Source organism: Anabrus simplex, chromosome 1 (assembly GCF_040414725.1).
Source record: "Anabrus simplex isolate iqAnaSimp1 chromosome 1, ASM4041472v1, whole genome shotgun sequence".
Taxonomy (NCBI): domain Eukaryota; kingdom Metazoa; phylum Arthropoda; class Insecta; order Orthoptera; family Tettigoniidae; genus Anabrus; species Anabrus simplex.
Window position 1 is genome coordinate 567744777 of NC_090265.1, and position 25641 is coordinate 567770417.

Consider the following 25641-nt stretch of genomic DNA (forward strand, 5'->3'; position numbering starts at 1 on the left):
GGCTGTGAGCTTGCATTCCGGAGATAGTAGGTTCGAATCCCACTATCGGCAGCCCTGAAAATGGTTTTCCGTGGTTTCCCATTTTCACACCAGGCAAATGCTGGGGCTGTACCTTAATTAAGGCCACGGCCGCTTCCTTCCAACTCCTAGCCCTTTCCTGTCCCATCGTCGCCATAAGACCTATCTGTGTCGGCGCGACGTAAAGTCCCTAGAAAAAAAAAGTTTCAAAAACCAAGTTTCCTCTGATTTATAGAAATATCTGATTTATTTATGTTGGTAGCATTGTAACAAAATTATGGCTACCTGGAATGAGGTGAATGCTGAAGTAATATGTACCTCTAACTCTCAGATTCCTTAATGGAGAACTTACATTTTGTATGAAGACTTTAAGGGGGAGGTTTTACTGAAATTTGGCCAATTTTCATCACAAAAATAGTTTTTTCTTTCAATTTTAGGTTTAAAAATTCTGCAGTCCTTCCTCTTCCAAAAAATGTTACTACTTTAAGCGTACCACCATTATTAAAGTCCCGAGCGCCGAGGGGGTGGGGGGAGTGCTGAGCACTGGAAGAGCGAGTCCACGCCTCGTTCTCTAACGACAACAGGCTAAAGATATTTTACATTGTGCGTCTGCGGAACAACTGCCCTAAAGAAACATTTGTTTCCAAAAATAAACTGGAGCTAGCAGTAATTAAATCTGTGATGGAGTTCAATATGGGGTGTGTAAAGGCCCTCCAAGTTGTGACCAGCATGAGGGATGAGCTATTTGCTTTACGTCGCACCGACACTGATAGGTCTTATGACGACGATGGGACAGGAAAGGCCTGGGAATGGGAAGTAAGCGGCCGTGGTCTTAATTAATGTACAGCCCCAGCATTTGCCTGGTGTGAAAATGGGAAACCACGGGAGACCATCTTCAGGGCTCCCGACAGTGGGATTCTAACCCACTATCTCCCGGATGCAAGCTCACAGCTGCGCGCCGCTAACCATGAGAGATGAACCTACTACCTTATCAGCATTGTCCATCAGTGAGTAACGGGACCACAGACGGTGCACCAACAACAAGAAAAGGAACAGTTCTACACAAAAACAAGAAAGGAAGTTGGTCAAATGGAGGAAAATATCAAAGGAAGAGAGGAAAAATATGTCTGAAGGGGATACATATGATGCAGGGCAGTTTCAAAGTGAGTTTGCTTGTCTGAATTTTCAATTGCTGTTTTCTCACATTTATATTTGTCAGAATTTCTTTCCATACAAAAGGCTCCTTCCGACAAAGTTCTTATCGAAGTCAAGCGAAACTTTAAGAAAATCCTGCAGTTTACATAAGGGTTAAATGATACTAATGCATTTTAGTGTCAAAATAATATTACTGCCATTTTTGTCCTTTAATTTGCAACAAAATACATTTTTTTCTTTTCAAATTTTCTAAGTCAGAGAAATTTGAAAATTTGTATTTGCCACATACCTTCTTCAACAACAAAAATGCATAGTATCAATTAATTCTGTGAGTGTTTACGACTAGTTTTGCAAATTTCAGTTTGAAAAACAAAATAATGTGACTCAAAGAGTTCTTTCACGTCGCATGGAAATTTTCTATAAAAAGACACATAACTCAAAAACTAATTAGGCAATCGTCTAAAATATTTGTGTGATTATTTCTTTTTTTTTTTTTGCTATTTGCTTTACGTCGCACCGACACAGAGTCTTTTGGCGACGATGGGATAGGAAAGGCTTAGGAATGGGAAGGAAGCGGCCGTGGCCTTAATTAAGGTACAGCCCCAGCATTTGCCTAGTGTGAAAATGGGAAACTACGGAAAACCATCTTCAGGGCTGCCGACAGTGGGGTTCGAACCCACTATCTCCCGGACGTAAGCTCACAGCTGCGCGACCCTAACCGCATGGCCAACTCACCCGGTCATAAGTGGTTAATGTAGAAGTCCAGAATTTCAGTAAATGAAATGGCGTATGGCTTTTAGTGCCGGGAGTGTCCGAGGACATGTTCGGCTCGCCAGAATTTCAGTGAAGCGTCCCCTTAAAACTACTAAACGGGACCTCTGAGCTAAAATCCTAGCAGATAATTTCTTACCATTTGAGTAATATTTGTTTCACTAAAATCGAATAAAATTGAAATTTTGTATCATATTCAGATCAGAATGATCGTTCCACTTCAGTGAACTTGCAGTAGATGCCTAAAACAGTTCTATGTATTTCAGAATTACAGTCGATGAGTTTTAGAATATTTATTAACACACACACACTAAAACAAGTTTACCGAGAGCTCGATAGCTGCAGTCGCTTAAGTGCGGCCAGTATCCAGTATTCGGGAGATAGTGGGTTCGAACCCCACTGTCGGCAGCCCTGAAGATGGTTTCCCGTGGTTTCCCATTTTCATACCAGGCAAATGCTGGGGCTGTACCTAAATTAAGGCCACGGCCACTTCCTTCCCATTCCTAGGCCTTTCCTATCCCATCGTTGCCATAAGACCTATCTGAGTCGGTGCGACGTAAAGCCAATAGCAAGAAAAACCAACCAAAACAAGAAGTTTTGCATCACCGCGGACCATTGAGTTTCTGACTTCGTAGAAAAAACGAAAGAGAGACGTACAGAGGTACTATTTCAGCGTTATTTTGTTGTCCAAGCCAACGGCAGCCGTATTGATACACAGGATCCCGTGAGATCTCCGAAGTTAAGCAACATTGGGCGTGGTCAGGAGTTGGATGGGTTGCCACGCGCTATTGGTGGGGGGTAAGGGAATGGAGGGGCGGAAAGGAACTGGCCACCCTACCGCACGTAAACTCCGGCTCAGGAACACCTCTGCGGAGGTTCGGACCTGCCTTCGGGCAGAATAACCCTTACCTTACCTTTGTTGTCCAACATAAAACAAATGAGAGCCTCTACAACAATACAGCTTAACCTTCTCAGTTTGAGTTAGTGAATACAGAACACACACGAGTACCTTTTATACTGGGTAACATGTCCCTTTGCATTGATGCATATTTCAGTTCGTCTTAGCATACAGTCGACCAGTTCAAGGTAATGTTGGTCCGAATTGCCTCACTCCTCAAGGGTGATTCTGCGTAGATCTCGGAGAGTGGTTAGTGGGGCGTGCCTTACATTTAAAAACATTCTTTAATTTAATAATAATGTTTATTGGTTTTTACGTCTCACAGATGCCGAGGTGCTGGAATTTAGTCCCGCAATAGTTTATTGACGTGGTGATAAATCTACCGACGCGAGGCTCTACCGCCTAAGCTACTCAGTACAGTTCTTTAATTTATTCCGGACATGTTCGCTACAGATCATGTCCGGGTTACACGGCGACCACTCTAGTCGAGAGATCACGTGATCACGAAGGAATTCATTACCGAAAAAGAACCGTTCGATGGATGTGCCTGTACTGTGCCACTATGGGTCGAAGGATGTCGTCCCTGTATCGTACAGCCGTGACATTGCCCTGCATGATTAGAAGTGGCGTGCGGTGGTCCCACATAATGCCACACCAAAACATCGGTGTGTCTGAGACGGGAAGCCTGACCTGATTGATTGACTCCTAATACATTGCCGACGGTAGTTAAGGATAAGGCTTTTGCGACACTTATCGATGAAAATGACTACACAAATTCTAAAGAGACGATTCAGCATATAGTTGGACCAATATACAGTATATTGTGTACAGTCATATTAAAAAGTATTCGTATACTTAATACTGAAACAAAAATACTGTACTTAGTACACTTATTGTCATGTACGTTTTGTAACATCAATAGGTTAGCTTTCTGTACACTATGTAAAGATATATACATCATAAAACGTAAAATTGATAGACACGTCTGTCAACAATACAATAAATAAATGAAAATACCATGATTTCATACTCATAAAAAGTATTCGTACAGTCCGGTTTACTAGCATTCTCCGCTGATATTAGTACACATTTAGTATTTTTTTGGCAATACTTTTGATTTTACAATGGCCTCAAGCTGCCTAAGCACTAAATGAACTAGCTTGGAGGTGAAGGCGGGCTCAATCTTTCCCCATTCTTCCAAAAGAGCCATTTCCAAAGCCGCCTTTGATGAAATATTTATTGTGCTCAGTCTCTCTTTAAGATAAGCCCACACATGTTCAATCGGATTAAAATGGGGCGATTGAGGGGGGGGGGATGTTACCATATATTTGGGTGTGTTGTATAAAATCCACAAACGTGTACTAAGGGCCGTATGCTTTGGATCATTATCCTGCATGAATACATTATTACCCAGAAGTCCCACTTTTTCGGCACTAAATGATATATTTTTCTTCAAAATTTCAATAGAGTATTTTCCATCTATGAATTCTAAGGAATCTACTCCAGCTGAGCTCATGAAACCCCAAACCAAACTTCCACCATGCTTCACTGAAGGAAGCAGAATTTTTTCTTCGATCTCTGTGTTCGTTTTCCTCCACAACTTTTTGCCATTTTCTTTAGAAACAGTGAATTTACTTTCATCCGTAAATATAACTCGATCCCAGAATTCTAGAGAAGCATGTAATAATCTCTACCATATTGTAGTCTTTTCTTCCTATTTGCTATGGTAATTAAAGGTTTTCGCCTGGCATTTCTACAATGATACCCATTCGTATATAAAAACTTTTGAATTGTGGAAGCACAGTTATTAAGTTTTAAATCCTTTTCTAGTTCAGACCTCAGTTTTACAGCACTGATTCTAGGATTTTTCTTAACTTTTCTGAGGATTAGTTTTTTAGTTCGATTGTCTAGTTTGCATGGGCGTCCCCATCTACGTGCATTTTTGAAAGATTTTCTCTCACCACACCTGTCAATAATTCCCTGAATTGTAAATCTTGGTCTCTTCACAAGTTTCGATATTTCTGAGAGCGATTTACGGAAATTATGATCCTTCTCTATTCTTCTGTTGTTTCTTTCATTTTGCGGCCCATTTGTTTAGAACGACTGAAGCACAACTGACTTGGTACAAGACGTGAACTTTACTGCTTGCCTGCGTTACTTGGGATGTCATCAAGGGCTTCGATCTGAAGACAAACCACCTGTACGAATACTTTTTATGCACCTATATCTCGAACTTATTGGATGATACGTTTGTTAAAACAAACATTTCTAAAGTACTATTGTTACTTCCGGTACGTATTCATACTCATGTTTCGCGAAATACCGAAATATAAAAAAGTAGCGACATTTCTAGCAGCCTGTGGACACTGCGTCAACTACAAACGACAGCATTCCTTAACTTTTAAGGTGTACGTATACTTTTTCCCATGACTGTATATGTTTGAGAACGGGGCCTCGCAATGAGCGTCGAGTGTGAAGCTGTATCTCGTGCAATCTCGTCCTCACAGTTACAGTTAAAACGCGGCGACCTGTGGCTGCCCGATTGTGGCATTGTGTTCATTGTGAAATTCGAAATTAACTGTCATCACTGCAGTCGTAGCCCTTCGATGACCTATGCCAGGCAAGCTATCAGCAGTTCCTGTCTCCTTGTACCGCTTATATGTTCGAATCACATCACTTTCATTACGGCCGCCACATCAAGCAACTGCCCTTGTTTACCTTCCTTCTTGACATAATGTGATTATGTGTTCACGTCCACATGTCGGCATTGCACTTCTTGTAATCCCAGACGCTCACTACATACAGTGAGTCAAAGTGAAACTCATACAACATTGCAAATAGTATGTGTTTATGAATAGAAATGTGGAGAATAATTTATGTTCGCATTTTATGTGTGGAACAATAAAGTTATGTCTTGAATTATTAAATGGAAATTCTAAGTTCCCATGGAGGGAAACAGATTCTTTTCCACCAACAGAGCATATAAAAAATCAGATCAAAAATTAGATGGATGGCTTTTCCGGCGTTTGCTCTATTAACCAGCGTTTCGTCTTAGGTCTGACACTAGACTCTTCAGAGTGGGATGTGTCAGACCCTACCCACTGACGCTGGGGTGTATGCAGGTGAACTTATCAGAAGCTTATTTTTGATCTGATTTTTGATATGCTCTATTGGTGGAAAAGAATCTGTTTCCCTCCATGGGAACTTAGAATTTCCATTTGGAATTGCTAGGCGGGCATTAATTCCACTGAGGAGTTTTATCTCCCGTATGCAGTTATCGGACTGTGCTTCATAAATAAGCTTCCGATAAGTTCACCTGCATACACCCCAGCGTCACTGGGTAGGGTCTGACACATCCCACTCTGAAGAGTCTAGTGTCAGACCTAAGACGAAACGCTGGTTAATAGAGCAAACGCCGGAAAAGCCATCCATCTAATTTTTGATCTGATTTTTGAATTATTAAGTCACCGCAGGCTAGTTACCGTATCCCTTAACTTAGCTAGATATAACAGGTTCTTTGTCTGCATGTTGCTGGGGCACGTCAAAATGAAACTCATACAGTCCTATATGGGCAGATAAAAGGCCAGTATAAATGCTGTATGTTTGTGTTTCCACACCACATTCAGTTTGTTGTAGAAAGCTGTGAAGTACAGACAATTGTTCGTGGTATCATTGAGCGTGAAAGAGGACAATCTTCGAAAGAGAAAAAAGAGAACTTAAGATTTTTCACCATAAGAGAGGAAAATCTCTTCGAGAAATTGGTAAACTTGCAATCAGGAGTCATGCAACTGTACAGTGCGTTATAAATAGATATAAAAGTACACGAAGCATTCAAAATAAAGTGAGTGGGAGAAAAATGTTCAACCTCAGGGAGGAACGTTGGATTGTAAGACAAGTAAAGAAAATCCAGTTATTAATGCTCGGAAATTGCTTGTGTTGGCTGCGAACATACCAACAAGAGAGCACATCCAGAAACTATTCGACTTATCCTAAGGAAAAGTAACAGGAATGGACGAATAGCTAGGAAGAAACCATTTGCTAGCAAGATTAATTGGAAGAAAAGGTTTAGCTTCGTTAAAGAGTATGTAGAAAAGGATTTTGACTTCTGGAAGACCATTATTTCTGCAGATGAATACAAATACAATCTCAATAAAATCTGGAGGAAACCAAATGAGGAGTTGAAACCTAGCAATCTACGTCCAAGTGTCAAACATGGTGGAGGTAGTGTAACTGTCTTGGGTGCATGTCAGCTAGTGGACCAGGAGAATTGAATTTTATTGATGGGACCATGGATCAACATGTGAATCTAAATATACTGAAGGAACATTTACGACCTACTGCTCAAAGCTTGTAATACTTTATTGATCTAATTATTACCAAGATAACGGCTCAAAGCACAAAGCTTATAAAGTACGGATGTGGCTGCTGTATAATTGCCCGAAAGTACTCGAGACGCCTCCACAGTCATCAGACTTAAATGTTATAGAAAATCTATAGCATTACTTGGAAGTAACGATAAGAAAACACCAGATTTCGAGCAAAGATGATCTGAAAATGGCTTCATGTGAAGTATGGACGAAAATAGATCTATCTTATTGCGAAAAGTTGGTACAATCTATACCTAACAGATTTTTTTTTTTTTTTTTGCTATTTGCTTTACGTCGCACCGACACAGATAGGTCTTTTGGCGACGATGGGACAGGGAAGGGCTAGGAGTGGGAAGGAAGCGGCCGTGGCCTTAATTAAGGTACAGCCCCAGCATTTGCCTGGTGTGAAAATGGGAAACCACGGAAAACCATTTTCAGGGCTGCCGACAGTGGGGTTCGAACCTACTATCTCCCGAATACTGGATACTGGCCGCACTTAAGCGACTGCAGCTATCGATCTCGGTACCTAACAGATTATGAGCCATGAATAAGTGCTAAAGGTAACCTATAAAGTATTGACTGTTAAAAACATGTGTAATTAGAAATCGTTCAGGAAAACTTGAAGGTGTATGAGTTGCATGCATGTTTAAGAAAAAATATATTAATTTTCTTTGGATAGGAGTTGATTTACTTTGTACCTTAGTAGAGAAATGTGTATTTGTTAAACCAGAACCAAGACTAAAATAAAATAATAGGTACCTTTTTTGTTGAATCCAAATAAACAAACTTTCCTCTAGTGTATGAGTTTCATTTTGACTCACTGTATGTCTAATGCTTCCACACCGGAGCTACAACTTCAACTGAAATACTACCTCCCATTTAAGCGTGGGGTTCAGCCTGTGGGTTGGGTTACGTTCACCTGTGAGTGTACTGTATTTATAAACATCATAAGACTCGTATGACCGGTCTGCATAGGACAAACCAAGATAGCAACAGAGTTAAATGACACACAATTGGCTTTAAGTCGCACCGACACAGTTAGGTCTTATGGCGACGATGGGATAGGAAAGGGCTCAGAGTAGGAAGGAACTGGCCGTGGCCTTAATTTAGGTACAGCCCCAGCATTTCCTTGTGTGAAAACACGGAAAACACATCCTTAGGGCTGCCGACAGTGGGTTCGAACTCACTATCTCCCGAATGCAACCTCAAAGCTGCGTGCCCCCAACCGCACTGCCAACTCGCTCGGCCAAAACTTTTTTGATATGTGTAAATTAGATTAGGAGATATACCGATATTACTCACAGATATCAACAACTAATAATTTCACGAAAAATAATATTACAAGAGATTATACAAATGCAAGAAAATTCATGATGACGGAAGAGTAATAAAACGAGAAACAAAAGTTCGGTACATGCAATTAAAAATAGTTTACGAGCAGTTCAACATAGTAACTGAAAGCTATCGCAATGAAATTCATACGAAATTTACGGAAAATGTCTTAAAATATTCCCTTACAAATACCATAACTAATCACAACACAGTCATTCAGAAATTCACCCAAAATTTATAAAATATTCTATTCAAATTGTGTAGCATAATAATTGCAACACCATAGCATACAAATTCATAGAGAACTATGGAAGCAGTCATTTTCTCGACACCTGGATGAGTGGTTGAGGCTGTTGAGGCGCTGGCCTTCTGACCCCAACTTGGCAGGTTCGATCCTGTCTCAGTCCAGTGGTATTTGAAGCCTCGTGTCGGTAGATTTACTGGCACGTAAAATAACTTCTGCAGGACTAAATTCTGGCACCCCGGCGTCTCCTAAAACCGTAAAAAATAGTTAGTAGGACGTTAAGCTTATAACATTATTAAAAAAATAATTTTCTCGATATTAGTGTCTAGAGCCTAGAGTCCAAATAGTATATCACTAAAGAACTCAGAATACATTGCATCACAATCATGCAAGTTCTGGTATACGGTATTTAATGAACTAACAAGTACAATTGCATTAAATTCATTCAGTGTAGTCACCCACAAAGTCTATTACCTTTTGCCAAACGTCGAATAGCCGTAGGGAACCGTTGGCAAGGTGTTCTCTATTGATGTTAGTGACGGAGCGCCCTACTTCACGGAGTACAAATGCCACATCAGGAAATCAACAGGTCTCGGAGGGGTTCCTTCAACTTCGGAAACAAGTCGAAGGTCTCATATCTGGTGCGTACGGAGGTTGTTCCAAGACTTCCCAATTTAACAGTTGCACTAAGAGCTTGACATTGATTGCGACATGACGACGTGTGGCGATCGTCTCGCAATAAACGTGGACTTTTGCACCGCATAGCAGGACGCAGATGTTGCTCTTAAAATACGCAATAGTAGTCACTGTTGACGGTTTGTCCCTCAGGCACAATATGCGTAAGAATAACACACTCGTAATCGTATGCCACACTCTCCATAATCTTCACCCGACTGGGTTCCTGTCGAAATTTGTGTGGACGTGGCGAACCTGGGTAATGCCATTCATTCGATAGACGCTTCCATTCAGGCTCGTACCCACGTCTCATCTATGTCGACAATACGCTGCAGAAATGCGTCTCTTTCGTTGCGGTATCTGTCCGTGTGGATGCCAGCCAACGCATACCGGTGCCATTTTTGTACGTTGGTGAGTTATGAGGAACCCAACGGGACGGAAATTTCTTCATGTTAAGACATTTCGTCGGTTTGTGCCACACCGTTTCATGATTGAGACCAACCTCTACTGATAATTCCCGGACAGTCCATCAATGGTCGACAGAAACGAGACCACTCAATCTGATCTTGAGGAAAGGACAGCCGACCTGTGTGGTGCAAATTCGCAGTCTCATTCCGACCCGCGCGAAACGCCTCGACCCATCGTGCAACCGTCCTATAAGGCAATGTATTCTCGCCACGGGCTTCACGTAATCCTCGATAACATTCTGAAGCATTTATGCCACGAACATCTTCGATTTTAATTCACGAACGCTGATCACATTTTGAAAACATGCTTTAGAGAGGTGAAATCGACACTCTTCACTTAAACGCCACACAGCAACAATACTCCCAACTAGATGCCCGTCAAGTGCACACTACACATCACAACAGTGCCACCTGATTGCTCCCCCAATATCCTATTAGCGCATGGCCGATCTTCTGAACTACGTTGTGCCCCTGCTTTATTAACAGCCATCGAATGAATGCAATTGTTGATTTCTGCTTGACAATACCAGGATCAAATGCTTCCGTTTAAAGGATTTTCTCAATGATTTAATATGTGTGGAGCGACCTAAGAAGTAGGTTTGAAAATAAAAATCCACAGCCTCTTTCCAGTCATTCGACTGCGTCACGAATGACGCGGCTATGATAGGAATTGTGCCGACTGCCGAAGACTGTCGCATTCCTCTGGGGCAATGATTAATGAATGAAAGTAAATGATATTGGAGAGTGTTGCTGGAATGAAATATGAGGAAAACCGGAATACCCGGAGAAAATCCTGTCCTGCCTCCACTTTGTCCAGCACAAATCTCACGTGGAGTGACCGGGATTTGAACCACGGAACCCAGCGTTGAGAGGCCGGTGCGCTGCCATCTGAGCCACGGAGGCTTACTAAGAAATAGGTTTATTATTACAGTAGTGAAAACTTTTTTTACGGACATGCAATGTTATGAGGTGTTTTCATTTTTATTCTGGGTCTAAAGACACGTTTACGGCTTCGGAAAAATATGCAAATTTTGAAGATGAAGGAAATACGGGAGATAATTATAACGTAAAATAAGCAGAAAATATGATTGCTTGTAATATCTATAAAACAACACTATTTTGATGTTGTTATGTAATATTTGGATATCACATTATTTGTACATTTGAAGACACCATATAGCTTACACTGAAAATTGTCCCGTTTTCTTTTTTTTTTTTTTGCTAGGGGCTTTACGTCGCACCGACACAGATAGGTCTTATGGGCGACGATGGGATAGGAAAGGCCTAGGAGTTGAAAGGAAGCGGCCGTGGCCTTAATTAAGGTACAGCCCCAGCATTTGCCTGGTGTGAAAATGGGAAACCACGGAAAACCATTTTCAGAGCTGCCGATAGTGGGATTGGAACCTACTATCTCCCGGATGCAAGCTCACAGCCGCGCGCCTCTACACGCACGGCCAACTCGCCCGGTATGTCCCGTTTCGAAATGTCATAAAATGTGATCCCTACATTAAGGGTCTTGCCCGGACAAATGGTCATTAGATATTAGATTATCACGTGATCTGCGTGACGACATGCTCAGCCTTATTGCTTTTCTTCCGAGACTGGATCTTTGACTCATGTATCAAAAGCATCTCAGTTTGAGTGAACACCGTTCCATCGCTCGGTCCAGAATTCAAATCTTTGAACTGGCCGGGAATCGAATCTTGTGGTTCCGAGTAAGAAGCAGACAGGAGGTGACACTTATAATTACAGCTACCTTACAAAGATCAGCTCACCCGGGAATCGTAATGACCTATCGTGTACAAGTTGGATCCGGACGTGTCACTGCACAGAAGAACGTATTTCATAACTTCTTGAGGACGGTCCCAAGAGGCGGAGGAGTCGATAAATTACAGAAGTCAAAGGATGTCCCACATGACCGTCTTCAATCTGTAACGAAAGATCTAAAGCGCCAAAAACATTTGCTGCGTAAATCTGTACTCGTAGATATTGCATTCTGTGAATGATTCTTTAATTTCTAGCCTAATTTATGAGTTATATAGTTATTCACGGCAGAAGTCTCTTTCAAAACTGAAGGAATATTAAATTTTTTACTGGTGATCGGAAGGAAATATAAAAATATAAAAATGTCCACGTCCTGCGATGGTTTCTACATCGGGATACGTGTGTCCTAATATTTGGACGGGTATTTTGTGAATGTTTTGTATTACTTCAAAAGATAGAATAGTGTTTCCTCACTTTGGTTCCTGGAAGATCCGAACGAGTTGGCCGTGCGGTTAGGATCGCGTAGCTGTGAGATTGCATTCGGGAGAAGAAGGTTTCCGTGGTTTCTCATTTTCACACCAGGCAAGTGATGGGACTGAACCTTAATTAAGGCCACGGCCGTTACAGCTACGTTAAACACTCGCACAAAAAAAAAAAATCCTAGAAGGCAGTCCCCCTGACCTGCCCCGACTCGCTGGAGTGCTTTCGTTTAGACTTCATTTATATGTTTTCGGTGAAGTGAAGTACTGCTTGATACCACTACACATAACACTGCCGCATGACTAGCCAACTGGTCTCGATGTAACTCCACCACCTCTTTTTAATATTCTCGAAAACTGAGGTATATCACTGGGACTATTAACCTTACAAGAGTTTTGTCAGTGTGTGTTTTAAGCCCTAACGACCTATGAATTGCAGAGTCATTCTAACTTATCATTTTCTCCACTGGTGTCGATGATTTATTGCTATTCGTGAGGGGTATTTCGAACATTTCGGCTAATAATTAATATTCACTGTTTTTTCAGGAAGGATTTTTCTTTACTTTACGTAAATATACCTTTGACAAAAAATGTCTGTCCGTGAGTACATGCCTTCATAGCTCAGATCCGTGCTATTAGCCAGAACAGAATTTCTTAATTTGTGTCATCCTTGGATTTGACAGTTTGAAAGTAACGTGTGAGCAATGCTAGTAATGCTGTTCCTTATACAACCAGTCCCTGTAATGAATGCTTTGAAAGTGCCATTCACATGGTTGGTTTGTGTATGCATTTCGGCGGTTGGCTTGGCTGGTTGATATGCATTAGTAACTTCTGACCTGGCGAGGAAACTAACGGGAAACTATATCACTCCTTATTTTCCTAGTGCGCCTCTTCAGTGACGCCTAGGTTATTTATGACAGCCGATGGTGGAGCTGTTGGGGATCCAACCAGCCTTCGGGCTGAGAATTCAACAAACGTATGCCATCAGTATTTGTATCCAAATGCGTACATCTTCGTCATTGTTGTTCTTGCTAGGAACATCTCGATCAAGGGTCCTGTACTACCACTGCTGGTGAAGTCTATCTGTTAACGATTATTTCTTCGGAATCCGTATTTGTATGTGTATTTCTAATAATAATAATAATAATAATAATAATAATAATAATAATAATAAATGTCTGCCCATTAGCCTCGTTTCCTGATATGGGGTCGGAAATGAAGCGAGGAAACCACGAACCTACTACGCTGGCGTAGCAGGAGAGGTGATACTCCCATGTGGCGCGTCCCAGGTGGCGGAGAGGGGGTCCTAACCGGTTTGCCGGCGGACTTGAGGGAAACAAAATACCTCTCGCGGACCAAACACACTACTCCCTGCGGGTGGGGGACGCACATGTAGAATACACCCGCGGTATCCCCTGCCTGTTGTAAGAGACGACTACAAGGGGCCCAAGGTGCTCTCAACTTGGGGGGAGTGTGGATTGGCGACCACGGGGTCCTTAGCTGAGTCTTGGCATTGCTTCCACTTACTTGTGCCAGGCTCCTCACTATCCTGTCTAACCTCCCTTGGTCAACTCTTGTTCTTTTCCAACCCCGACGGTATTAGAGCATTCGAGGCCTAGGGAGTCTTTCATTTTCACGCCCTTCGTGGCCCTTGCCTTTCTTCGTCCGTTACTTCATTTTTCGAAGTGACGGATCCCTTCTTTCTTCTTCTTTTCTCTCTCTCTTTACCCCCTGTGGGTGGGGAACGCAGACGAATAATACACCCACGGTACCCCCTGCCTGTCGTGAAAGGCAACTAAAAGGGGCGACCAAGGGATGATTGAATTAGAACCATGAAACTACTTTTGATTCGTACAATCACGCAAAGAACACCATGGCACAGTGTGTAATTTCAGGAATCTAGCCGGCCAAAAATCGTATCTCGGAAACTAATGGACCGATTTACACGAAACTTAGTATGTAACTGCTATTATTGGAGATAATTAAGTGTGTGGTCAATCAAGTACAAAGAACAAATTACTACGCCAGGAATAGAATTAGTAATCTTTGTAATTTTAATCATTGTTCGTTATAGCTTTAAGAAATTAAATAGATGTTAATAGTGGGACATGCTGTTTAGAATGTTTAAAAACAGATATAGGAATACATGTACTTAGTTATTAGATACAGTAACATCAGAATCGCTAAATTCACTGTCATTATCTCCTTCGGCAGAACCAGATACAGGGGACTCAGACAGTAAGTTGAGCACTTCTCGTGAAAGCGGAATCAACTTCCTCCTCCCTGATTTCCTTAATCTGGTAATGTAAGGGTCCGATGATATAAGCAACCTATGGAAAAGGTCAGTACTTGTGTCCTTTCTGGAAGGTTTACTGTTATCTTTATTTCTGGTCTCCCGGGCTTCCACGGAGAGTTGTCCATTAGGTATAATACAGTGCCTAATTACCTCATCTCCATGAACCAAGAGTTTGTGCAAATTTACAGGCATGTAGCACGATTTGTATTTTTGTAAGTACAATTGTATAGTTTCCTTTAGTACATTCCATCGCATTGGTATTCGTCCTCGTTGTCTGGTTCCCTGGACTTTGCCCTCAACAATCAGCTTTTGAAGACTACCATCTCGGCGCATTATATGTCCAAAGTAGCGTACAATCCGTTGAGAGACCTTACACGATAGACGAACTTTTATCTGAAGTTGGTTCAGGATTGATGTGTTCATGCGATGAGCTGTCCAAGGAATCCTTAACATTTTCCTCCAGCACCACATTTCAAAGCTTTCTATCCGTTCACGATCACGTTTGAGGATGGTCCACGTCTCTGCGCCATACAAGAAGACTGAGAAGACTAGAGATTCAACGAGCTTCTTTTTTGTCTTAATGGTGATGTTGTTATCTTTCCAGATTTACTGGCACGTAAAAGAGCTCTTGCGGTGCAAATTTCGGGCATCCTGGCTTTTCCGAAAAACCGTAAAAATTGTTGGTGAGACGTAAAGCCAATAACATTATTATTATCATCTAGTCCGGCCACTCCACATAAGCCTGAAACTGATGTGGGCAATCAAGCATAACCGCTTCTAGACCGACCGTGACCTGAGGGTTAGTCTACTCCGTTTCAGTCTGTATAAACAGTCTTTAATTTTTGTCAGTGTCGAGAGTAGAAACTATTTCAAGAATGTGATGAATCGAGTGAGTTAACAGCGTGCTCTATGGCACGTGTAGCTGTAAGCCTTTATTTTAGAGATAGTGAGTAGACCTCCATCCTCGGCACCCCTATGTGTGGTTTCCTTTGACTGAAGGGCATGATAGCCAAGTGGTACTTTCACTGGAGTCTCACCATGGTAGCGGTCACATCACGAACAATGCATGTGAGCTTTTTAAATGAAAAGTCATTTTGGAAATTCAAATTTCTCGTAAAGCTGAAGGCCGTTGCTATAATCACGATATTAGTGATTATTATTATTATTATTATTATTATTATTATTATTATTATTATTATTATTATTATTATTATTATTGAAGAGAAGAAACATATTACTTCTATGAATAGGGCAATATAGAGAAAGAGTAACCAAACATTTAGTGAATAATTTCTTGTGTTCGGCCCCATGGTTAGCGCGCTGACCTTTTGGTCGAGGGGGTCTCGAGTTCGATTCCCGGCCGGTTGGGGGATTTTAGGATTTTAACCTTCACTGCTTAGTTCCGATGTGTGTATGAATGTGTCGTCTTTATAATTAGAATTCATCATAGGTAGAGCCCCATCCTCATGGACGCGCAGGTCGCCTATACGGTGTCAGCTGGGAAGACCTGCACCAGGCCTCTCCAGACGCCTCACGTCATTATTGTTAACTATGACGTATTGCAATTTGGACCCTTTAGATCATATACCGTTTGTCTGGCACTTCAGGGGTCTCGGGTTCGATTTCCGATCAGGATGGGATTTTAGCCATGCATGCACTCGATGTTTGTGTTTGTTTGTTTCAGTATTTGTTACCATTAATACCCAACACACCACACCACTAACCACTACAAAACTATGTAATGGTTGAATACGACCCTCCCTTTGGGGTTTACGCCGGGAAGGGAATCCAGCCGTAAAACTGGACCAGGTTTTATTGTGCATTACAGACTACATCCGCAACCACAACATAGAGAAATGACAGAAAAATTCGAAGAAGTGCATATAGCGGTTAGTTACTAATGAAAAATGAAAATGAAAACCTACAACCTGTTTTCCAGTCATTGACCGGGTCAGGGATGTAATGAATGAAACATATATAGGTTGTTATTACAATGGGGTCGCCACTCCCAAGGTGATTTATTAGTGAGTGATAAATGCTATGAAATTATAATGGAGAGTGTTGCTGGAATGAAAGATGACAGGTGAAACCGGAGTACCCGGAGAAAAACCTGTCCCGCCTCCGCTTTGTCCAGCACAAATCTCACATGGAGTGACTGGGATTTGAACCACGGTATCCAGCGGTGAGAGGCCGACGCGCTGCCGACTGAGCCACGGAGGCCACTTTAGTTACTAATATGATGGAGAATTTAGGTATGCTCAAATTGTGTAGAGCTAATCGTGTAAAACCGAAGAAAGCTTTGATCTTTCTGAAGAATTATTGCCAGCCCTATCACCTGCGAATTTATAATTTGTTTGCTATCTATACTATATTAAAATATCATGGTTTATTTAAATATTTATTTATTTATTTATTTATTTATTTATTTATTTATTTATTTATTTATTTATTTATTTATTTATTTAATTTGCTAGTTGCTTAACGTCACACCGACAGAGATAGGTCTTATGGCGACGATGGGACAAGGCAGGTCTAGGAATGGGAAGGAAGTGGCCGTGGCCTTAACGTACAACCTCAGCATTTTCCTGGTGTGAAAATGAGAAACCACGGAAAACCATCTTCAGGGCTGCCGACAGTTGCGTTCGAACCCACTATCTCCTGGATGCGATGTGGTTTATTTCGAAACAAAATGGAGAACCATACAATTCCATGTCGCAGAGTAGAATATTGGAAACCACTTGAAATATGTTGATTTCATATGTAAGTGCTGTAGAGGGAAGAGAGGAGAGAACGTGGGTGTAGTTGCTGTTCGTGTTACCACTAACAGCTATAAACAAGTGACTGGGGAGTTGCGCTCGCTTAGTCAGCCTCGGCGAATCAGCTAATATTCACTTGTTTGGCGGGATAAACCTCCATCATGTATATTAGTTTGGGAGGACGAGGGCGTGTTGTGCCCCGGTGCCAAGGGAAAATTCACTTCGTAATTACTTATTCATTGTGTTAAAACACCTCAGCTTGTGTCCATGTACGCACATGTCCAGGTGAACATTAAACCTACAGAAACAAGTGGAAAGAGCCTCCGTGGCTCAGATGGCAGCGCGTCGGCCTCTCACCGCTGGATACCGTGGTTTAAATCCCGGTCGCTCCATGTGAGATTTGTGTTGGACAAAGCGGAGGCGGGACAGGTTTTTCTCCGGGTACTCCGGTTTTCTCTGTCATCTTTCATTCCAGCAACACTCTCCATTCTCATTTCATAGCATCTATCAGTCATTAATAAATCACTTTGGGAGTGGCGACCCCATCGTACTAATAGCCTATATCTGATTCATTCATTCCATCCCTGACCCGGTCAATGACTGGAAAACAGGTTGTAGGTTTTCATTTTCAAACAAGTGGAAGTTCAATCATTGGAAAAATGTACGACGTCTAACACAAGTTTTGAATCAGCTGAATGATTATATGGATTGTAATTCTACCGAGATGTGGGTTAGAACCCCACTGTCGGCAGCCGTGAAGATGGTTTTCCGTCGTTTCCAATTTTCACATCAGGATGGATGTGATGAAAGGAATGCTACAAAAACCTCGACTCCTTCGTATACCAAGGTTGCAGTGGTGGGATGAGCTGGAAAGGGACCCGAACCTGCCATATGTCCTGGGAGATTGGAAGAGGGAAGCCCGAAATCAGCAGGGATGAAGGCAACTTGTAAAGTAGGTCGTCGTCTTCAGGGCCTGTGATAGCTGAATGATAATGAAGACATCCCATAACACGTCGTAAAATTTTCGGAGACTGCACCCTGCACTGTAATGCAGTGTGTGAATCAACTGAATTACACATACCATTTGTTTTATGTCGCACCGACACAGATAGGTCTTATGGCGACGATGGGATAGGAAAGGGCTAGAAGCGGGGAGGAAGCGACCGTGGCCTTAATTAAAGTACAGCCCCAGCATTTGCCTGGTATGAACATGGGAAACACCGAGCGATTTAGCCGAGCGGTTAGCGGCACGTGGCTGTGAGCTTGCATTTGGAAGATAGTGTTTTCGAGCCCCCACTCTCGTCAGCCCTGAAGATGGTTTTGTGTCGATTCCCATTTTCACAACAGGCATATGTTGGGGCTGTACCTCAATTGAGGCCACGGCCGCTTCCATTCCACTCCTATCCCTTTCCTATTTCATCGTCACCACAAGACCTATCTGTGTTGGTGCGACGTAAATTAACTTGTAAAAAGATGGGGAACCACGGAAAACCATTTTCAGGGATACCGACATTGGGATTCGATCCCACTATCTCCCGAATGCAAGCTGAAAGCTACGTGACCCATACCACGCAGCCACTCGCTCGGTAAACTGAATGATTATTTAGGTTGTGCTTTTCGTGTCCAAAGACGGAAAATCACCAGTAACACTTTTATCGCTGTAGAAAGTACACTGGGGAACAAACTGTTTGAGTGAACTGAATCATTATATTGATTTTGTTTCTTCTTCACCAGAGATGGAAAATCACCAGCATAATTTTAATTATTGTAAACTTAAAACTTATCCCAGTTATATTTGGAGGTCGCTGGAGCCACCCTGGCTCAGTTTGATTTTGGCCACATGATTCTCGAGATGCATATCTCAACTCAGGATCAGTTGGCTAAGCCACTGAGCTAATCAAGCCATACAAATTTAATCATTGTAAAAACTACACCGTATTACACGTCTGAACGAATGGAAATACAATATGGATTATGTCATAAGACGGAAAATAACCGGCTTTTCTGCATTAAAAAAAGAGATTATCTTTGCTACTAGGAATTCATATGTTTGAATATCAATATTATTGAAAATGTGCTTTTAACCCTGAATTAATAAATGATAAAGTATTAAATGAAACCGTTATTAGCTTATGCAAAATGTGACAGTAAATTTTGCTTTTTACCAAGCTCGATAGCTGCAGTCGCTTAAGTGCGGCCAGTATCCAGTATTCGGGTGATAGTAGGTTCGAACCCCACTGTCGGCAGCCCTGAAAATGGTTTTCCGTGGTTTCCCATTTTCACACCAGGCAAATGCTGGGGCTGTACATTAATTAAGGCCACGGCCACTTCCTTCCCACTCCCAGCCCTTCCCTGTCCCATCGTCGCCATAAGACCTATCTGTGTCGGTGCGACGTAAAGCAACTAGCAAAAAAAAAAAAAATTAAAAAATGCCTTTTACCACAGATCTGTTGAACAAAACACAGTAGGCATTATACATCCTCTGAGAAATAAATTGCGCACCATGAAGGAGCCATCGCAGGAGCGCATAAGTATGTATAAACACAGGACATGGCAATAAGCATTTATTGCAGGATGCATTTAGTACAGTGTTGAACCGTCAGTAGCACGGAGACAGACGGCGATACGAATGGGCATGGAGGCACGCAGACGTCGGATGTTCTGATGAAGATCTCGCCACAGTAAATGGGACACATGCCAGTCTATAATGATATTGTTTGGCAACCTTGGTTGTATCGCGCGATTCGTTCATATTTTGCGGACGAATTTATTTACAGGGACATTTGTAAAAATAATGTTATTTTAGCAGTGAATAGTCCTGGTCACAAATAAAATCCTATTGCCAAAAATCGGGTGATCTTCGCTAGTGTTTAGGCACACTCCTAATATAGGCGTTAACTTGACAGAAAATAGTAAATTATCGCAGCATTAATAACTAATATTATATAGTTTCTGCATAATATGTTAGTTTGTTTGCCAGTGTAGGCCTATTCGTGTTTCAGCGAATACTGTCAGATTTTTAACAATATAGGAAATGTTATATTATTGACATAATTGTATTAGGCCTACATACATGCGTATGTTTTGGAGGTGGTTACATGTGACCTGACTCTTTTCTCTCCACTTGAACCTTATGACATTCCTCAGCCGGTTTCCAGTCATTCGGCTGCGTCAGGAATGGAATGAATGAAGCCCCATCTAGCGGCGAGGAAAGGAATTGTGCCGGCTGTTGAAGCCTGTCGCACTCCTCTGGGGCAATGATTAATGACTGGCAGATGAAATGAAATTATATTGGAGAATGTTGCTGAAATGGAATATGGCAGGGAAGATCGGAGTACCCAGAGAAAAACCTGTCCCGCCTCCGCTTTTTTCAGCACAAATCTCACATGGAGTAATCAGGATTTGAACCACGGAACCCAGCGGCGAGAAGCCGGCGCGCTGCCGCCACGCCTGAGCCATTGAGGCCCACTTGAACCTTATGACACCGTATAATAATAATAATAATAATAATAATAATAATAATAATAATAATAATAATAATAATAATAATAATTAGCTGTTTTTTTAAACCCATGCGCTTTTCTATATATACAGAAAATGTGGATTAAAAGACCACTCTTACCGGGCGAGTTGGCCGCGCGGTTATTCGGGAGATAGTGGGTTCGAATCCCACTGTCGGCAGCCCTGAAGATGGTTTTCCATGGTTTCCTATTTTCACACCAGGGAAATGCTGTGGCTGTACCTTAATTAAGGCCATGGCCGCTTCCTTACCATTCCTAGGCTGTTCCTGTCCCATCGTCGCCATAAGACCTATCTATGTCGGTGCGACGCAAAGCAAATAGTGGAACGTTTAAACCTGAGCCTTATTGATATTCATACTATAAGGTAATCTGACTAGAAATTTTGATCGTTTTGAAACAAAATAACAAATTAATCATTTGAGATCAATGGAATTCTTGGTATGAGAACCGATTTTCGTTTTTCTTTGCCGGCTAGGATTGACACCTCAACGGTATTGTTGAGGAGCTGTTTCAGTAAATATCTGCTTTATATTCAATAATTACAGAAAATACTCACAGATCTACTCGAGCAGCAAACTGTGATACTCCTGCCATATGCATCAGGGATGGTATATAAAACCAAGGAGTACGCATCGCAGCCTTCTAGTTTATGTTCACCGATCTCGATAGCTGCAGTCGTTTAAGTGCGGCCAGTGTCCAGTATTCGTGAGATAGTGGGTTCGAACCCCACTGTTAGCAGCCCTGAGGATGGTTTTTCTTGGTTTCCCATTTTAATACCAGGCTGTACGTTATTAAAGCCACGGTCACTTCCTTCGCACTCCTAATCCTTTCTTGTCCTATCGTCGCCATAAGACCTATCTGTGTCGGTGCGACCTAAAACAACTTGAAAAAAAGTTTATATTCTCACTCCGATCCTTACAGTACATTCTCACTCATTTTAATACATTTAATGACGAAGTCAGCCAATTTCAAGCTCTATATCTCTCACACCACCACAGCTACAGACACGCAATCACTATAGTGTATAATGGGAGAATCGGGCTAATACCAAACACCAAACGTTTCTTCTTTTATTTTTATTCTTTTTCCGGTGTACATAAATATCTTATATAATAAGTCATTTCATGGAAATACATGGAAATATAGTGGGCTATTTTCAAGCCACACATCTCTCACACCACCGCAGCTACAGACACGCAAATCCTATAGTGCACGACTCGAGACACTATAGTGTACAATGGGAGACTCGAGGCTACCACAACACACAGAAACATCAATGGTCTGCGGTGTTTAGTTGTGGCTGCAAGGTGAAATATACGAACAAACACGTCTATTTTTATATATCGTCGACCACTTTTACCCCCACATTTCCTACACCACCACATGGGTACTGACACGAAAACATAACTCATAATGGGTGACTCTAGGCTACTACCATTCACAAACACCACTGGTCTTCGATGGGCATTTGTGGCTGTAAGGTGAAATATAGGGACACAAACGTCTATTTTTTGTATATAGTCGGCCGATTTCAACCCCCAAATCTCCCACACCACCACAGCTACCGAGCACAACCTTTATATTGCACGATGGGGGTGACTCGAGGCTACTACCACCCACAATCACCAGTGGTCAGCGATGGGAATTTGTGGTTGCAATGTGAAATATACGGATACACAAATATATTTTTATATATAGTCAGCCATTTTTAATACCCAAATCTTCCACGCCATCACAGCTACCGACACGCACGCAACTACTATAGTTTACGATGGGAGTCTCGAGGCTACTATCACACACAAAAGCCAGTGGTCTGCGATGGATGCTACCGACACGCACGCAACTACTATAGTTTACGATGGGAGTCTCGAGGCTACTATCACACACACAAGCCAGTGGTCTGCGATGGATAGTTGTGGCTGCAGGGTAAAATATACGAACACGCAAGTCTATTTGTAGTGCACGATGGGGGACTCGAGGCTACTACCACACACAGACACCAGTGGTCTGCAGTAGGTAGTTGTGGCTCCAAGGTGAAATATAAAAACATCCGCGTCTATTTTTATACGTAGTTGGCCACTATCAACTCCCATATCTACCACACCACCACAGGTACAGACACGCAACCACCATAGTACACGATGGTAAACTCGAGGCTACTGCCACATATAAACACCAGTGGTCTGTGGTGGGTAGTTTTGGCTGCAAGGTGAAAAATACGGACACACACGTCTATATATATATATTATTAATATTATTATTCAGTACCTTGAAAAATTGTTGTTTATTTCATGGATGTTGATTAGTAGCCATAGAGCAAAACATATATGAACATTCCAAGACCCGTTTGAGATATAAGGAGAATAATCTATTGATATATTTGTATGTATTACATTTGTATTGATTTTGGAACTTTCAGTATTTTTTTTATCCGTCGTGTTTATTATATTACGTGGGAGGCTAGATTTTGTACTTTTAGGCCAAATATTATTCGGTATATTATGTCATATTTTATTGCACTTTTCTTCATTGCAGCAACTGTAGGAAACACATGTGGTTTACGAAAAGGATATTGTGTTTAATGGCGACCTTAACACAGGCACTGAATTTTGTGTATCTTTTTTAATTTACCGTAGCTGAACTTTAACATTTTCAATAACATGTACGATTAACGAATAATATTTATTAACTATGTTCTAGTAGAAACAATAAATATCGACAGGGCGGACCCATTAACAACTCGTGTTTATTTGATGATCTCAGTCAATACGCACCAGTATAGGGCCAAGAAACGGCCACTTTTTAAATTCCAACGTATCCCTTGTTGAATTCTAGATAGACTTAATCCTACATACCTTATGACAAATACAATTATTTTATGAGATAGACAAGCTTAAAGTTGAAAAAGATGGCCCAGGAGTTTTTAACTTATGAGTTATGACCAACTTGTGTATATATATATAAAAAAGCTTGTCCTGACTGACTGACTGACTGACTGACTGACTTACTCATCATCGCCGAGCCAAAACTACTGGACATAACGAAATGCAATTTTGGGGATACATTCATATTAAGATGTAGGTGCTCGCTAAGAGATGATTTTTGGATATTCCGTTTCTAAGGGGGTAAAAAGGGGGGTGAAATTTTAAAATGAGGGTATCTATATCTCAAAACTTTAAAAGTTTACAAATGTAAAAATTGGTATTTAGAATCTTCTTCGAAAATAAGGAAACACGTATTTTTTTTGTTTTCACAAAATCCCAATAGGACGAGTGAAAAAGGGTGAAAAAGGGGTTGAATGCTTTTAATCAGGATACCGGTACTTATATCTCAGAAACTGAAGATATTACAGATCTGAAAATTGGTACTTTTGATTTCTTTTAAAAATAAAGAAACACGTATTTTTTGTTTTTGGAACATCCAATTAATGGGAGGGGGAAAATGGGGGTGAATTTTTAAAATGAGTGTATCTATATCTCAAAACTTTGAAAGTTCACATATGTAAAAATTGGTATTTAGAATCTTCATTAAAAATAAAGAAACACGTATTTTTTTGTTTTCGGAATATCCCAATAGGAAGGGTGGAAAGGGGTGAAAAAGGGGTTGAATGCATTTAGTGAGGATACTTATATCTCAGAAACTGAAGATATTACAGACCTGAAAATTGGTGTTCTCGATCTCCTTTACAAATAAAGAAACACGTATTATTTTGTTTTTGGAAAATCCAATTAATCGGGGGGTGAAAAGGGGGTGTATTTTTAAAATGAGTGTATCTATATCTCATAAATTTGAAACTTTACAGATGTAAAAATTGGTATTTAGAATCATCATTAAAAATAAAGAAAAACGTATATTTTTGTTTTCAGAAAATCCCAATAGAACGGGTCAAAAAGGGGTTGAATGCCTTTAATCAGGGTACATATATCTCAGAAACGTAAGACATTACAGAACTGAAAATTTGTATATGGGATCTCCTTTAAAAATAAAGAAACACGTATTTTTTTGTTTTCGGAAATTCCAATTAATGGCGTTTAAACAAGAGTGACATATTGGGGTGAATTCTTTGAAAGACTGTATCTACAGAATATCTGAGAAACGTAGAGTGATACAGACGTAAAAAGTGGTATTTGGAATCTCCTGTAAATGTAAAGGAACATAGGTAATTTGTTTTTGGAAACTCCTCTTAAGGGGAACTAAAAATGAAATTTTAAACTGAGAATTTATACAGTATATCTCAAAAACTGAACATGTTACAGAAGTGAAAAATGGTATTGTTTATCTCTATTAAAAATAAAGAAACCTGTATTTTTAGTTTTCGGAAATACCACTTGGATGGAGGGGGGTAAAAGAGACTGAAAATGGTGTTGAATTCTTTTAATTAGACTGCTGTTATCTCAAAAATTGAGATGTTACAGACGTGAAACTTGATATTTGGAATCTGCTTTAAAAGTAAAGAAACACGTATTCTCGGAAAATACAATGAAGGTGGGGGGGGGGGGAGGTGAAAGAATTGAAAAATTAATTGACTTAATTGTATGGGAATACTTACATCTATTAAAAACTAAAGTTGTTGGGGCCTACAGACGTGAAAATTGGTATTTGATCTCCTTTAAAAACAAAGAAAAACGCGTTTTGGGGGGCAAATCATCTTGGGGGGGGGGGCGGGAGTGAAAAGGAGTTGAATTCCTTTCATGAGGGCACATAAATCAAAAACTGAAGAAGTTAGAGTCGTGATAATTGGTATTTAGAAGATCCTTTACTATTAAAGGAACGTGTATTTTTTGCCAGAAAATTCACTTAGGGGGGGGGGGGGGGGAGGGGGAGGAGTGTGAAAGTGAAACAAAGTGAATTATTTTAATCTCAAAACTGAAAGTAATAGACGTGAACATTAGTGTTTG